Genomic DNA, 17,047 nt, shown 5'->3' with positions numbered 1-17,047 from the left:
CAGAAAATCAAGTACCTTGGGATCAGCTTGATTAAAGAGGTAAAAGACATTCAAAAAGAACACTGGGGCAGGAGTGATAGTACAGTGGGTAGGGTGGTTGCTTTGCACATGACCGACCTGGGTTTGATCCCTGGCATCCCACATGGTTCCCTAAGTACTGCCAGGAGTAAATCCTGAGTGCAGAGTCAAGACCACTGAGCCTAGCCAGATGTGACCCCAAAAGCCAAAAGCAAAACAAAAGAATAAAGTTTTTTAAAAAAGAAAACTACAAAACACTGTAGCACTGTAGCACTGTTGTCCCATTGCTCATCGATTTGCTTGAGCGGGCACCAGTAACATCTCCATTGTGAGACTTGTTGTTACTGTTTTTGGCATATCAAATACGACACAGATAGCTTGCCAGGCTCTGCCATGCAGGCGGGATAGTTTCGGTAGCTTGCCGGGCTCTCCAAGAGGGACAGAGGAATCAAACCTGGTCAGCTGTGTGCAAGGCAAACGCCCTACCTGCTGTGCTATCACTCCAGTCCTTCAAGAAATAAAAGAGAACACAAGGAATGAGAACACACCCCTTGTTCATGGACAGGGAGGATTAACATCACCAAAATGGCAATCGCCCCAAAACATCACCCCAATGTAATCCCTATAAAGACACCCATGATATTTTTCAAAGAAATTGATCAAACATTCATGAAATTCATATGGAACAATAAGCCCCCATGAAGAGCTAAAGCAATCCTTAGGGGAAACAAGAGGCATCACCTTCCCCAACTTAAAAATGTACTGCAGAGCAGTAGTTATTAAAACGGTATGGTATTGGGATAAAGTCAGACACCTCACATCAACCAGTATCAGGACACAGAGTCTCAAATATATTATCATTTAATCTTTGATAAAAGAGCAAGAAATACAATGCAGCAAGGAACGCCTCTTCAACAAATGGTGCTGGGAAAACTGAGCAGATACATGCCAAAAAACAAAAAATGAAGTCAGACTTCTTTCTAACACTATGCACAAAAGTCAAATCAAAATGGATTAAATAGCAAAAAAAAATGACTAAATAAAGACTGCAATATCAGGCTTGAATCCATGGTGCATAGAGGAAAATGTGGGCAGATCTCTCCATGACATTGATGCCAAAGGCATCTTCAGAGATGAAACACCACTGACCAAGTAAACAGAAGCAAAAATAAACAAATGGGTCTAGTTAAGCTAAAAAGCTTCTGCATTGAAGAAAACAATGACCATAATAAAAGGACAGCAAGAACTTTTTACCCAACACCCATCTGATAAGGAGTTAATATCAAAGATATATAAAAGGCACTGGTTGATATTTAGAAGAAAAAAACTTCCAGTCCTATCCAAAAATGGGGAGAAGAAGGGAACAGAAACTTCCTCAAAGAAGAAATACAAATGGCCAAAAGGCACATGAAAACATGCTCTACATCACTAATCATCAGGGATGTGCAAATCAAAACAACAAGGAGATATCACATAAAGACATAGATATTTGTAGGATATCATTGGTTCATCCTTTCTCCCTTGCCACAAAGAGTTTAGGCATATCTCTCTCTCGCCTGTCCCTTCCCGGGGATGAAGGGCGTGGGGACCGCCATATTATGACGACCACAGATGGGATTTTACGACAAAAACTGCAGCAAAAGGGCGCGAAGGTGCTCTTGGGAAGGTGGGAGGCACCGGCCCCTCCTACCGCTGCCGAGATGGATCCCGGGGGCCGCAGGCGTGTGCGGCTCCTCCACAGCTGCACGAGCGTGAATCCAGACCCAGCTGAACCAACTACAACATGGACTGCTCCTTGCAGATTGTCTCCAGCCAGAGAACTAAGCTGCGACCCCAGGCCCGCCCAGGAGGGGAAAGGTATTTCTCTCTCTCGCCTGTCCCTTCCCGGGGATGAAGGGTGTGGGGACCGCCATATTATGACGACCACAGATGGGGTTTACAAGCTTGCAATGATCGAATATCCGGATGAAATGTCCCTGGACTTAGTTGTTAAAGTACAGAAATACAAAACCACGCAGCCGCTACTGCGGCCGCGCGACCTCATTTCTCTTCACAACAGGTCTGACTCTAGTGGGGTGCTCCTAATAATAATGGTGAGGTTTGTGTTGAAATATTGAATGTAACCAAAGTAAATAGAAAGTAAAGTGAAATTTATCAGTTACAAGGGGGGGGGGGGTGCGGGGGTGGGTGGGATGGGTGGTGTACTGTGGTTTTTGTGGTTTTTGTTTTTTTTTTTGTCTTCGGTGGTGGGATATGGGCACTGGTGAAGGGATGGTTTTTTCAGCATTGTATAACTAAGACTTAAGCCTGAAAGCATTGTAATTTTCCCATGCTGATTCAATAAAATAAAATTTAAAAAAAAAAGAGTTTAGGCATATCTGGTAATAATCTCTAAACATTTTAAGACAACATTGATATGTCCTGTTTTCCTTGCTACGGGGAGCTTAGATTTATCGGGTCACACCCATCAAAGTGCTCCCGAGTCACTCCCATTCCTTTGTCTATCTGTAACCACTTCTCTATGCTCTCTTCCCCAACCAGTTAATCAGCTTTTCCCCTAATCAAACTCTGTTAATTTATAAGGTCAGACCTTGCTAGGATAGTGAACTTATATTGTAAGTTAATATTGCCTTTCTCCTCTCCTTGTGTCTTTTGAATAGTTTACTTTAAAGCAATGTCCTTATTGTATGGACAAAGAAAGATAGTTGTTAATATGCTTTTGTAACATGGGATTTAATTGGCTTCAAATATTATTCACTCCCGGGCATCCGCTTTCTCGACTTAAGCCTCAGCTGCCCTTACTTCCTAGCACCCCCAAAAGCAGGGTCCCAATGAGGGACAGGACGAACCCAGGGCAAGCGGTGAGTTATGTGCTACCCTGGCATTGAGATGGGCCTGGCCAAAGTGCCTAATGCTTAACTATAAGTTAAGAGCTTGGTCATGGACATGTCATATCATGATCCAAAAGTAATGATGAGACTAGGGCCCTGCTAGGGATAGGAAAGACTAATCTGGCCTGAGCACTGTAGTCTGAGATCAAGGTGACCCCAGGAAAGCAATTCTATAAGCTTAATGCATCTCTTGCTATGTCCATACAAAATGAGTGATATTATGAATGCTTATATGTTAATTGGACAAGGAGAGGAGAAACACACCCATGGGATTCCACTCTTGGGAGGTTGTCCTGCTGAAAGAGAATCTGTCCTAGAAGAAGCATCCCCTGAGGGAAAGAACTTTACCCCTATTGATTGTGACCACACCTATGTGTAAGCCCCAACCCCTCATGCTGGGGGATTTAACTAGGCTGAAAGAGTGGGCTGGGGGCAGGTCCCAGTGCCAGATCTGGAGAAGCTAGATCGAGATCCAGATCCAGAGGAGAAGGAGAATGAAGTAGCATGGGGGAGGAAGAAGCAGGAGGAGAATCAGAGGAGAATGGAGATGGGAATGGAATAAACTGCAACTGAGACCAACCAGCCTGGCCCTCGTTCCTTCCTTCACCTGCCTCGTCATCACCATCAACCTCCCCGGGGTAGGGGAAGCACAAAAACCACAGTACACCACCCATCCCACCCACCCCCGCACCCCCCCCCCCGCCTTGTAACTGATAAATTTCACTTTACTTTCTATTTACTTTGGTTACATCCAATATTTCAACACAAACCTCACCATTATTATTAGGAGCACACCACTAGAGTCAGACCTGTTGTGAAGAGAAATGAGGTCGCGCGGCCGCAGTAGCGGCTGCGTGGTTTTGTATTTCTGTACTTTAACAACTAAGTCCAGGGACATTTCATCCGGATATTCGATCATTGCAAGCTTGTAAACCCCATCTGTGGTCGTCATAATATGGCGGTCCCCACGCCCTTCATCCCCGGGAAGGGACAGGCGAGAGAGAGAAATACCTTTCCCCTCCTGGGCGGGCCTGGGGTCGCAGCTTAGTTCTCTGGCTGGAGACAATCTGCAAGGAGCAGTCCACGTTGTAGTTGGCTCAGCTGGGTCTGGATTCACGCTCGTGCAGCTGTGGAGGAGCCGCACACGCCTGCGGCCCCCGGGATCCATCTCGGCAGCGGTAGGAGGGGCCGGTGCCTCCCACCTTCCCAAGAGCACCTTCGCGCCCTTTTGCTGCAGTTTTTGTCGTAAAATCCCATCTGTGGTCGTCATAATATGGCGGTCCCCACGCCCTTCATCCCCGGGAAGGGACAGGCGAGAGAGAGATATGCCTAAACTCTTTGTGGCAAGGCAAACATACAAATGAACAAGAACAACCAGTGTTGGTGCAGACATGAGGAGAAAGGGCCTCTCAATTCATTGCTGATGGAATGCTAATGGTCCAGCCATTTTGGAAAATAATTTGGGCACTCCTCAAAAACCTAGAAATTGAGATTCCATATGGCCCAAAGCAATGAAGAAAAGCCATCTAGAACTTCTGTGTTCTTTGCAGCACTATTCACAATGGCCAGAATCTGGAAACAACCTGAGTGCCCAAGAACAGATGACTGGATAAAGTAAACTATGACACATCTACATAGTGGAATATTATGCAGCCTCCAGTAAAAAAAATGAAGTCATGAATTTGATTATACATGGATGGACATGGATAGTATCATGCTGAGTGAAATGAATTAGAGAGAGAGAGACAGGCATAAAATGATTGCACTCATTTGCAAGATATAAAAAAAGTAGTATGAGACTAATATCCAAATATAGTAGAAATGGGGGCCGGTGGACTGCTCCATGGTTGGAAGTTTGCCACAAGTGGGGGAGAGAGCAGTTAGGACAGAGAAGGGGCCACTGTGACGATGATAGTTGGAATGATCATTCTGGACAAGAAATGGGTGCTGAAAAGAGGTAAAGTGATATACATGATAATCTCTCAGTAATGGTATTGCAAAATACAGTACCTAAAAGGAAAGAGAGGGAGGGAGGGAGGGAGGGAGGGAGGGAGGGAGGGAGGGAGGGAGGGAGGGAGGGAGGGAGGGAGGGAGGGAGAGAGATACAGATACAGAGACAGAGAGACAGAGACAAAGACAGAGAGCAACAGAGAGATAGAGAGAAGAAGAAGAAGAAGAAGAAGAAGAAGAAGAAGAAGAAGAAGAAGAAGAAGAAGAAGAAGAAGAAGAAGAAGAAGAAGAAGAAGAAGAAGGAGGAGGAGGAGGAGGAGGAGGAAGAGGAGGAGGAGGAGGAGGAGGAGGAGGAGAGGAGGAGGAGGAGGAGGAGAAGGAGAAGGAGAAGGAGAAGGAGAAGGAGAAGGAGAAGGAGAGGGAGAGGGAGAGGGAGAAGGAGAAGAGGGAGACGGAGAGGGAGGAGGAGAGGGAGAAGGAGAGGGAGAAGGGGGAGAGGGAGAAGGGGGAAGAGGAAGAAGGGGGAGAGGGAGAGGAAGAGGGAGAGGAAGAGGGAGAGGGAGAGGGAGAGGGAGAGGGATTCATGCACCTTCACAACCTCTCAGCACTTCTCCTGGTTGACCAGTTCTCCCCACTGCTGTTGTAGTGTTCTTTCCCCTGTCTTAGTCTTCACCCCTGTCCCCACATACTTTGAAAATTCCTGTCTTGGGCGGGAGAGAGTACAGCGTTGAGGCCTTTGCTCGGCTGGTGCAGTGCAATGAATGCACCTACACTAGCCCTTGGCGCTGTCTCCAGCCCTGGGATGCTCAGTCTTCTATGCTTCTTTGTTTGGGGGGTCACACTCAGCACGCTCAGGGCTTACTCTTGGCTCTGTGCAACTCTCACTCTTGTCAGTGTACCGGGGACTCTATGAGGCGCTAGGGGTTGAACCCAGGTCAGCCACGTAACATCAAGAGTATTCTCTCCTGTAGACCTGAGCACAGAACAGAAGGACCGGAGACAGGCTGCAATCAGTGAAAACACCCTCAAGGACCCAGAGAGAAAGCACAGCGGGCAAGGCACTGGCACACAATGGCCCCATTGTTGGGCCCCAGGCACCATTTATGGCTCCTGCACCACCAGGAGTGAGCCCTGAGCACGGAGCTATGAGGAAGTCTTGAGCAACGCCAGGAGTGGCCCGACCAGCACCCTAAGATAATGGCTCACTCCATCGAGAGACAGGCTTGTTCCGGAGAGATACAGGAGTTGGGGTGCTGCCTTGCGCTTGCTCAGTTGGGATTTTACCCCCGAGCACCGCATATGGGCCCCCCCGAGACTTGCCAGGCATGATCTCAAAGCGCAGAAGCCGGAAGCAAGCCCTGAGCACCAGGTGTGAGCCCAAAGCAGAAGCGAACACCAACATCCCTGAAGAGACAAGGGGTGTGGATGAGGTCAGAGGGAGAAACGGGCCGAAAATCAACTATGAATGTTCAGCTCAGTCTTTCTCATTCCGTGTGTCCAGAGTAATATAGTGGCGAGGCCAGGTGGCAAAACAGTGTCCACAGGTGCCTAAATCAACAAAGTACACAGGACCAAGTACACAGGACCAATCAACAGGACCAAGTCTCCCAGCACCCACTGGCAAGAACAGTTCTCCCTTCCAAGGTCCTTTCCAGTGACGTGGGGGCTGCTGAGCCCGGAGTGTGGACGAGCGTGTGGGCATCTTCCCCACTGACCCTCTGCTCACGCTCTCCTCCGTTGTTCGGTCTCTGAGTAACCCCTGCTTGTTGTCAGCAGAACTGATTCCTTTCGTTGGTGGGTAACAACCCCCCAGAATCGACACTCACACACTCACGCTTCCCGGTGGACAGAGGCAGCTGCTGGCTGCGCAGGTCACAGCTGAGTTCAGCCTCCTGCGCCCTTGTCACTGGAGGCCTCTGCGTAGTGCCACATTGTTTTTGTTTCTGGGCTCTTGGCTTGCTGATTCTGCTGTCTAGTGTCCCGGCCACTGTCCTGAAGTGCTGTCGAGTTCTAAGCACAGGCCGGTATTTTCCTGTGGAGAAATGACATGTGTCGACTAAGCTGTCGCCACGCAGAAGCTACGGTGCTTGAGTTACAGACCGTGAAGACTGGCTGTTGGTTCGAGGCTGTGCTGTGCATGTGCAAACCCATTTACTAAGAGGCAGAGACGCGTCTAAAAGAAGGGTGACACGTTGGTGAGCAGAGGCTGACCAGGGCCGGGCTCTCTGTTCCTCTGAGAAACAGTGGCTTGGTGTTTTTTTGTTGTTATTGTTTTTGTTTTTTTTCTTTTTGGGTCACACCCGGTAATGCACAGGGCTTATTCCTGGCTCTGCACTCAGGAATTACCTCTGGCAGTGCTCAGGGGACCATATGGGATGCTGGGAATTGAACCCGGGTCAGCCGCATGCAAGGCAAACGCCCTACCTGCTGTGCTATTGCTCCAGCCCCTGGTTTGGTGCTTTGAAGACAATCGTTGGTTTGCACGATCGAGCGACTCTTGCACTCCCCAGGAAGGGAAACGCTGGGCCTCAGGGAAACCCTCCTGGGATCAGGCCTGCGACGACGTCACAGGCAAGAAGGGGGATGCCTGCGCCTTTCACACCAGCCTACCCCTCCCACCTCAGTTGGGTCACCTTGTGGGCTGATACACTTTCACTCTTTTTTTTCTTCAATTTTTTATTGAGCCACCGTGAGATACAGTTCAAAGCTTTCATGTTTGAGATTCAGCTATACAGTGATCGGTCACCCACCCTTCACCAGTACAAACTTTCCACCACCAATGTCCCCATTATCCCCCCTACTTCCATCCCAGTCCTTACCCTGCCCCTACGGCAGACAATTGCTCAGATACTCTCTCTCTAATTTTGAGCATTATACTTTGCTCAAATTTTCCCACCACCATTTCCAAGCCTGCCTTCCAGGGGCAGACGCTAGATCATTTATTTTCCATTGCTCACTGGAGTGATAGCACAGCGGGAAGGGCGTTTGCCTTACATGCCGCCAAACCTGGGTTCAATTCCTATGTCCCTCTTAGAGAGTCCAGCAAGCTACTGAGAGTATCCCGCCTGCACAGCAGAGCTTGACAAGCTACCCGTGGTGTATTCGATATGCCAAAAACAGTAACAAGTCTCACAATGGAGACGTTACTGGTGCCCGCTCGAGCAAATCAAAGAGCAATGGGATGACAGTGCTACAGTGCACTTTGCATATCATAAAAGGTTGTGTGGCCGCATAAGTGTGCTTCAGAGATTCTAGATTATAAATGATTCCGTTCCAGAGACATCTCTGTAGGGAGCTATTCCAATGCAGTTTGGAGAATTCGTCCTGACACCCACATACCAGAACCTTGCCTGTGGAAGCTCACGGTCACCGGGATTCCGTCTGGAGAAGGCGGGAGGCTGCACCTGCTCCTTCTGGGGTGCCCCAGTGAAGTCGACTCAGTATGGGACCCAGAGAACTCCCCGGTGCTGTGGTGCCCGCTGCCGGTTGTCGCTGCTGCTGTGTGCCCACTTTAACTCTTCACCTTCACCCTTGGAAGCTTCCCTTCCTTTCCCTCTGTTCTTACCGTGTGCCTGAAGACGCAGTTGGCACCCGGGGAGCAATGGAGTTGGGCTCTGGGAAAGTCTCTTTATGTTAATGCCTCAGTGCTCACAGAGAGAGAGAGAGACAGACAGACAGACAGAGACAGAGACAGAGAGAGACAGACAGACAGAGACAGAGACAGAGAGAGAGACAGAGAGAGGGGGGAGAGAGGGAGGGAAGGAGGGGGAGAGAGGGAGGGAGAGGGAAGGAGAAGGAGAGAGAAGGGGAGGGAGGGGGGAGGGAGAGAGGGGGAGGGGGAGAGGAGGGAGGGAGAGAAAGGGAGAGAGAGAGGGAGAGGAAGACAAAGAGAGGGAGAGAGCTCGAAAGAGGGGGAGAGAAGCAGACAGAGGGAGAGAAGGGGAGAGAGGAAGAGAGGGAGGGACAGAGAGAGGGACAGAGAGGTTGGGAGGGAGGGAGAGTGAGCGAGAGAGCGAGAGCGAGAGCGAGAGAGAGAGAGAGAGAGAGAGAGAGAGAGAGAGAGAGAGAGAGAGAGAGACTTCAGAAGGACAGGGGACTTTCCAAAGTGCCCTGACGTCAGCGTCTCGCCCTGGGGTTCACCTTCCACCTGAACAACATCAAAGCGTGGATTTAAGCAAACAGACTGCTGAGCCTTCTACGAGACCCAGCCTTACGCTCAGACAGTACCGGGCTGGCAGGAAGGCAGGCGGCGGGCTGTGCTCCTTAGATCTCTTCAGGAATGATGAAGGAACAAGCACATTATTGCAAATAGTATGAAATCACAGAATATTAAAACCAACAACACAATCAGGACTAGAGTAACCACATTCATAATAATGTTCGCAGACCAGTGATACCCAAGAATGTGCTACGTGGTCATTAGACCGACACCGGCAACTGCACAGAACCTTCTGTCCCTGCCACCCGGCCCTGGGTGTACGGGGCCCTCAGGGGAAGCAGGAGAGTCACTCTGGGTGCCTTCCGCTTGGCCTCCCAGGCACACGCCCTCCCCCCACTTTGGATCTGTCCTGAGCGCCTGTGACCCCAAGCTGACCCCGTCCCAAGTGTGATCCCAGGGGGGCCCAGACCTGTCTCCGTAAGTGCTCTTGGGACATCTAGGAACTCACGTATGGCTTTTCGTAACTTCATGCTTAGAGAAACGCTTCCAAACTCGTGTGCATACACACACACACACACACACACACACACACACACAATCACCGTCTCTCCTTCAACTGAACTCTCCAGCTGTCAAGACTGCCCCACACGTGTGCTCTAGCGAGCCGTAGGTTCCCCTGAAGGGGTTGGGAGAGTCACGACGCCCTGAATATTTCAGCGGGTATTTCCTTAAAGCAATATCTTAGAACCCACTTCTCCCTCTGGGAGAAACTAGCAAGCTACTGAAAGTTCCTGCCCACGTGGGACAGCCTTGCAAGCTTCCCATGGTGTATTCATATGCTAAAGCCAGTAACAAGCTGGATCTCATTCCCCTGACCCTGAAAGAGCCTCCAATGAGGCACCATTAGGAAGGTCGAGTAGAGAGAGCTTCTAAAATCTCAGGGATAGGACGAATGGAGAAGTTACTGAGCCTGCTCGAGAAATTGACAAACAACAGGATTTCGTGATTTCCTTAAAGCAGAGACATACAAGAAATTACCCAAATGCTGGCAGCTGTCCCCCAAATATGTTTTCGAGCAAACCCAAATCCCAGATCATGCTTCTTCAATCTTCGCACTTTTTTTTTTATCCTTTTATTCTTCTGTCTTCCCTTCAGTCTTGTCGGCGAGATCTGGGTTTGCCCACAGACCGGGCTGTGGTGCTCACGAGAGTCCAAGGTCACACTTAGTGCTCCTACATTCGGCAACAATGTTTGCCAAGGGTCACACTTTTTTCTTTTGTTTCCGGACCACATGCAGCAGTGCTCTTCCTCTTGGCGTCAGGCCTGGAGTCCCTCCTGGCGATGCTCAGGGGCCCACAGAGATGGTCCCAGGTAGACTGAGTGTAAGACAGCCACCTTCCCACTGTGTGTCTCTGGGTGCAGGTTCTGGATCCATGGGGCTTGCCCGTGTGCTGGCCAGGCGTTTGTCGTATTCACTAGGATGTGCACACATCTTATTATTATTATGATTTTTTAATGTAGGAGTACTGCTATTTAATCAGTCATTGATTAAGCTGATTGAATTGGGCATGAACTCCACATTACTTTTTTTAAAAATTCAGAATGTCAATTTTATTTTACAATTTATTTTATTATTTTTTTAAATCACCGTAAGCTACAGTTACAAAGCTTTCTTTTTTGAGTTTCAGTCATACAACAATCGATCACCCATCCCCCCACCAGTGCACGTCTTGCACCACCAATGTCCCCTCCATCCCGCCCCTCCCCTCCCCCATGGCGGACAATCTCCCCTGTGCTCTCTTTGGGATTGTTATGAATAGCATAAGATGTCTCGCAGTGGCCACGGTGCACACATCTTCTAAAGGCACCGACGGGGTCTGTAACTCTTCTAGCCCAGGTGCTCAGACATGCCTGGCTGGGCGCAGTGCGGGGTGGCAGACAGGAGAGCTGCCGGCTTGGACTAGGTCACGGGAGGTGGTTCTGAGGATGGGCTCAAGCCTCTGAGCTACCCGGCAGCCTGCGGGTCTCGCTTCACATCTAATGTTCCAGTCCCTCGAGCGTCCCCTTCTTTTCCAGCAGTTTGTTTTACCTGTGCACGTGTGTTTGTGCTGGCTAAAGAGTATGTGCGGCAGCTAAGGTGCGTGCCTTGCCCAGTTCCATCCCCAGAAGCAGAGATGGTCCCCTGAGTTCCCACCAGAAGAGACCCCAATGTGCAGAGCCAGGAGTAAGCCCTGATGGGTGTAAAAACAACAACAAGCCAAATTAAAGGGAATAAGGATTTAACATATAAGACCTGTTCTACCAGCAAGCGTGGATAGCTTCAGCACAGATGGCTGTCGATTCCAAGGGAATTAATAACTTTTGAAAACCACAAAAATCCTTTTAGACTACCAAAACATCTAAGTGATGTTTATAAAGTGTTGCGTATGCATACATTTCCACAAAGGAGTAGTTTTCAAAAAGCTTATGAAAAATGAGTAGGTGTTCACGTGGAAAGCTGCCTTGAAAAGTATGAGCGATAGTACAGAATGGCAAGCACTTGCTTTGCACACAACTGGCCCAGGTTCGATCCCCAGCATCCCATCTGGTCCCCAAACAGCACCAGGAGTAATTTTCTGAGTGCACACCTGAGCATTGCTGGGTGTGACCCAAAGGCAAGCAAATAAATGAATGACCCAGTATACTGGAATAAAACTCCTACTGCTTTTGCATTATCAAGTTAGTTTTTCTGTCCCTCTCACAGCTTGGGAACCCATAACCCGGGGCTTAACAAGGGGTCTGCCCCTCCCGGGAGAGTGCCTCAATGTCTCCTCTCCAAAGAACTCAGGATTTGCGTTTCAAAAGCTTGTGGTCTTCATTGTCTTGGGCTACTCCAGAGCTCTGGAATCTCTTTTTATGTATTATTATCCCCCAAAGGTATGTTTCCAGGCGGCCAACCTGTCTAACTGCAACAAAAAGAAGTTTTCCAAGATCATACAGGTACAATTCTTGAGTGCTAGTGTCACGATTGAGCTGGAGGGCTGGGAAGGTGGTGACGCCCAGAAGCTGGAGCACGTGTTTTTCCCTCCGGTGTCTGGGTCTTATTCTCAGCACTCACGGTCCTTGAAGCTGCAAGTCAGGAAAAGCCCCCAAACCAAAAGAAAAAGGTGCCTTTATGAGAGCTGTGTTCCACTGTATCACACTGGGTCCTTGGGTTTTCCTCTTCTGGAGATTCATCTGTAGGGGCCGAAGCGATAGCACAGTGGGTAGGGTGTTTGCCTTGCACGCGGCCGACCCGGGTTCGATCCCCGGCATCCCATATGGTCCCCCAAGCACTGCCAGGAGCAATTCCTGAGTGCAAAGCTAGGAGTAACTCCTGAGCATCGCTGGGTGTGACCCAAAAAGCAAAAAAAAAAAAAAAAAAAAATCTGTAGATTTACTGTTAAGATCCTGTATCAAAACCAACCAACAACCAACAAATAAACCAGGCTGGAAAGATACACACCGAGTGTATAGTTTCCGAAGCCCTCCCCCTAAATCTCAATCCCTGAGCACAGGGCCAGAAGAAAAACAACAGTAAACCCTTAACGGGCTGGAACGATAGCACAGCAGGTATGGTGTTCACCTTGCACGCAGCCGACCTGGGTTCGATTCCTCTGCCCCTCTCAGAGAGCCTGGCAAGCTATCGAGAGTATCCCACCCACACGACAGAGCCTGGCAAGCTCCCCGTGGCGTATTCGATATGCCAAAAATAGTAACAACAAGTCTCACACGGAGATGTTACTGATGCCCACTCGAGCAAATCGATGAGCAACGGGATGACAGTGACAATGACCAAATGAAAAACAAACGAACAAACCACTTCACGTAGTGCTAACTGTGGCACTTTGAGGCACCTCGGGTCCCCAAACAGACAGCAGGTGAGATCAACTCTATCACGTCTGTAGATGCAGTAGGGAGAGCCAGGAGATTGGCTCATGTCCTGTGATAGGGAGACTGGTGCGTCCAAAATCTCCAGTGGAGACCAGTTAGCGCAAGGGTTCATACTTAAGTCTACCGCTTACCACAAATGAGACCCGGATATTTGTGGAAGCCTTTGTGACTGAGAAAATGGGGAGTCAAACAATACACACCTAATATATCTCTTCTCTGTAAGCCACGTGGTAATCAAGCCTTTGTATTAGGGTTTTCTAGAGGAAACAGAATCCATATAAGTTAAGATTAATATCAGGGGCCAGAGAGAGAGTTTAACAGGCTGAGCACAGAAGAATTTGATCTTCAGCCCTGCAGAAACCCCTAGACTCAGCAGGGGAGGGGTTATAGGTCAGCACACCAGTGAATTATTTTGTGGGTCAGCTTAAATCTCACCCCTAAAAGGTCTCCAGTCAGAATAGATAGTGGGATGGCAGCAGGTAAGGGAAGCCTCCAGCCAGTCCCCCCCTTCTCTCTTTCTGGCAAATAAGTGTTCAAAAGAAACAGGCTTCTCCAGAGTAGGAAAACCAGGAAGACAGGAACTGCGGGGGGATGGTTGAGAGGCTCAGAAACAAGTATAGAGCACAGGGATTGCTCCTGGGCCTGGAGACTAAAAAGACTAAAATGTCAGGGAACCAACCCCTTGGTCACTGTCACTGTCATCCCGTTGCTCATTGATTTGCTCGAGCGGGCACCAGTTACATCTCCATCGTGACACTTGTTATTACTGTTTTTGGCATATTGAATACGCCATGGGAAGCTTGCCAGGCTCTACTGCGCGGGCGGGATACTCTCAGTAGCTTGCCGGGCTCTCCGAGAGGGACGAAGGAATCGAACCTGGGTCAGCCTTGTGCAAGGCAAATGCCCTACCTGCTATGCTATCGCTCCAGTCTGGGTAGAGTCCAAGAGATCATGGAAGTCATGCACTGGACCGGCATCATGAGACAGAACGAGTGACACATACATACATGGGTAAAGAAGAGGCCTGGACATTCGGGAGGGACCAAAACCCAGCAGCTTAAAGTGTAAAAGAATCCCTAACTTAACCTTCTGAGTTTTGTATGCAAATCTTTCATACAATCCTCAAGAGGCCACCAGCCCAGGAAAATCCACTTTCATGCCAAACCCTGCGGGGTGTGAGCAGAGCCAGGAGTAGCTGTAATCAGGGTGTGGGTCCCCAAACAAACAGTAGCTAAGGTCAACTCTATCATATCTGTAGACACAGGGAGGGAGACACAGGTATGTTGAGAGTTTGGCTCGTGTGCTCTGAGACATGGAGACTGGTGTGTCCAAAACCTCTAGGGAAGACCAGTAGACGGGAGATACACAGAAGAATTGATATCGAGGCTTTGGCTCAGAACCCCTCCTTCCTGAGGAAAGCAAGTCCTGTTTGCTTATTTTTCGTGTTCTGGAGCAGAGCCACTGGACTCAGGGGTACTCCCGCTTTGTGTTTGCAGGGCCAGGGGGTGCCAGGGATCAAACCTGCGGCTCCAGAATGCAAAGCATGTGCTTCAGCCTTGGAGATCTCTCCCCGGCCTCGAGTCTCAGCTCTTGGAGCCTGTTACTGATAAAGCGAGGGCCACTCGCGCTAAGAGGCCAACCTGCCTGACTCAAGGGTGACGGATTTAAACGTTAATCTCATCTAAACAAAATACCTTGACAGTCACATATACATACAACGGTGTTTGAGTTTCTGGCTATGGGGCATGGTCAAGTTGACACACACAAAACACACTCTCCGTTGATGGGAGAACTTGGGAGGTTTAGAATTCTCAGACACCCTGGGGCTGGGTCTTGAGGCGGGCAGTGGCGGGAGCCTCTCGTTCCACACCACACTCTCGCCTCACCCCGGGTGCCCCTCACTCCGAACAGCTCCCCGATGGGACTCTGGTCTCTCTGTGGGGGCATCCAGGGTGCCCACCCACTGCCGGCTCCCCGGGGGGACCCAAGCACCTAGTAATTCCAAGGCCTCCTGGGCAGAGCCTTGGAGGTTGGGTTCCTGGAGAACCGCCTAGAAGACAACGCAGTTTCATGAGGGCACAGACTCCAGATGTTTGTCTCAAGGGGCAGGGTTTGCTACAGGGAAGGTGGAGCCCGAGCCTTCTTGCTGGGCTCTACAGAGCAGGGCAGAGCCTTGGGCCTGAGCAGCAGCACAGTGGGGGAGGCGTTTGTCTTTGCACTGGCCGACCCAGGTTGGTCCCCGGCATCCCGTATGGTCCCCCAAGCAGGAGTGGTGCCGAGTGCAGAGCCAGGAGTGACCGCTGAGCACCACCGTTGGGCTCCCAAAACAAGCAAACAAAACAACAAATGAAAAGAGTGGGCCAGGGCCGGAGCGATAGCACAGCGGGTAGGGCGTTTGCCTTGCACGCGGCCGACCCGGGTTCGATCCCCGGCATCCCATATGGTCCCCCAAGGCCGCCAGGAGTAATTCCTGAGTGCAAAGCCAGGAGTAACCCCTGAGCATCGCTGGGTGTGACCCAAAAAGCAAAAAAAAAAAAAAAAAAAAGAAAAGAGTGGGCCAGAGCCCTGCCCCGGCTTCTTCCTGTGTGTGTCTGAGACGCAGAAAGCGTCAGTGATGAGCCTCAGAGACTCAGCTGACGTGACACAGCACAGCCACCCCACCCAGGACCCCACCCTCTGTCTACTCTTCACTGATTTGGGCTCTGGGCTTGGTTTCATCACAAGTAGAAAACTCAGGAGATGTTTTCTTAGCTGCCTTCAGATCTATGTTATACACTAAATGTGTCCCCTGTAGATACTAAAACAGCATTAGTTTTAGTGCTAAATATGTGTGTATATATGTGTGTGTGTACCTGTGTATATGCTATGTATGTGTGTATATATATGTAGATATATATATCACTGTATCACTGTCATCCTGTTGTTCATTGATGTACTTGAGCAGGTGCCAGTAACGTCTCTATTCTCCCCAGCCCTGAGATTTTAGCAGCCTCTACTTACTCGTCTTTCCCAACGATTGGAGACTCTTTCAGGGTCAGGGGAATGAGACCTGTTTTTGTTACTGTATTTGGCGTATCAAATACGCCATGGGGAGCTTGCCAGGCTCTTCCGTGCAGAATATATATATTTAATATATATTATATATTTAAAAATATATGTATATATGGGCTGGAGCAATAGCACAGCAGTAGGGCATTTGCCTTGCATGCAGCCAACCTGGGTTCAATTCCTCCACCCCTCTCGGAGAGCACGGCAAGTTACTGAGAGTATCCCACCCGCATGGCAGAGCCTGGCAAGCTACCCATGGTGTATTCAATATGCCAAAAACAGTAACAACAAGTTTCACAATGGAGACGTTACTGGTGCCCACTCAAAGCAAATCAATGAGCAATGGCATGACAGTGACAATTACAGTGATGTATATATATTTTAAATCCAAAATCTTGGGCTGGAAAGATAGCACAGAGATGACGGTGCTTGCCTTGCAGATGACCGACCAGAGCCTGATCCCCAGCACTCCAAATGGTTTCCCAAGCAGCACCAGGCACGAGCCCTAAGTACCAAGCCAGGAGCAGCCCTCACCCACCAGGTGTGAACCAAACCACTCCCCTCCCAGAAACATGAGTCCACGGGCGCAGGAGTGATGGTTCCAAGCGGCAGAGCCCTGAGGTCAAGTCCTGCCACTGCCCCCACAGCCAGTGGGACCCAGGATGCTGCTGGTGGGTCCTCCTGGGTCTCAGATCTCTGTCCCCTCCCCCCAGAACCAGAGGGAAGAGAGACAAGAAAGTCAGTCCCATGAATGTGATCAGAAAGATAAGACTGTTGGTAAGTAAACCAAGTAGCTTGGGAAGCACGTTCTCCAGGGCTGGGGAGATAGCAGCACAGGGATCGGGCACCTGCTTTGACCCCTGGCACCCATATGGTCCCCAAGCCTGCCAGGAGTGATCCCCAAGCCTCGAGTCAGGTCTAAACTCTGAGCATGCTGGGTGTGAGCCCCACCCCCAACCCCAAACAACTACCACCACCAAAAAGCATCTCCTCAGGGCCTGGAGAGATAGCACAGGGGTAGGGTTCTGCCTTGCACGGTACGTGGCTCCCTGGTGCCGCCCAGGGTCCT

Source organism: Sorex araneus, chromosome 2, assembly GCF_027595985.1.
Source record: "Sorex araneus isolate mSorAra2 chromosome 2, mSorAra2.pri, whole genome shotgun sequence".
NCBI classification, from domain to species: domain Eukaryota; kingdom Metazoa; phylum Chordata; class Mammalia; order Eulipotyphla; family Soricidae; genus Sorex; species Sorex araneus.
The sequence above is the reverse complement of the archived record's forward strand: the minus strand, read 5'-3'. Positions refer to the sequence as shown.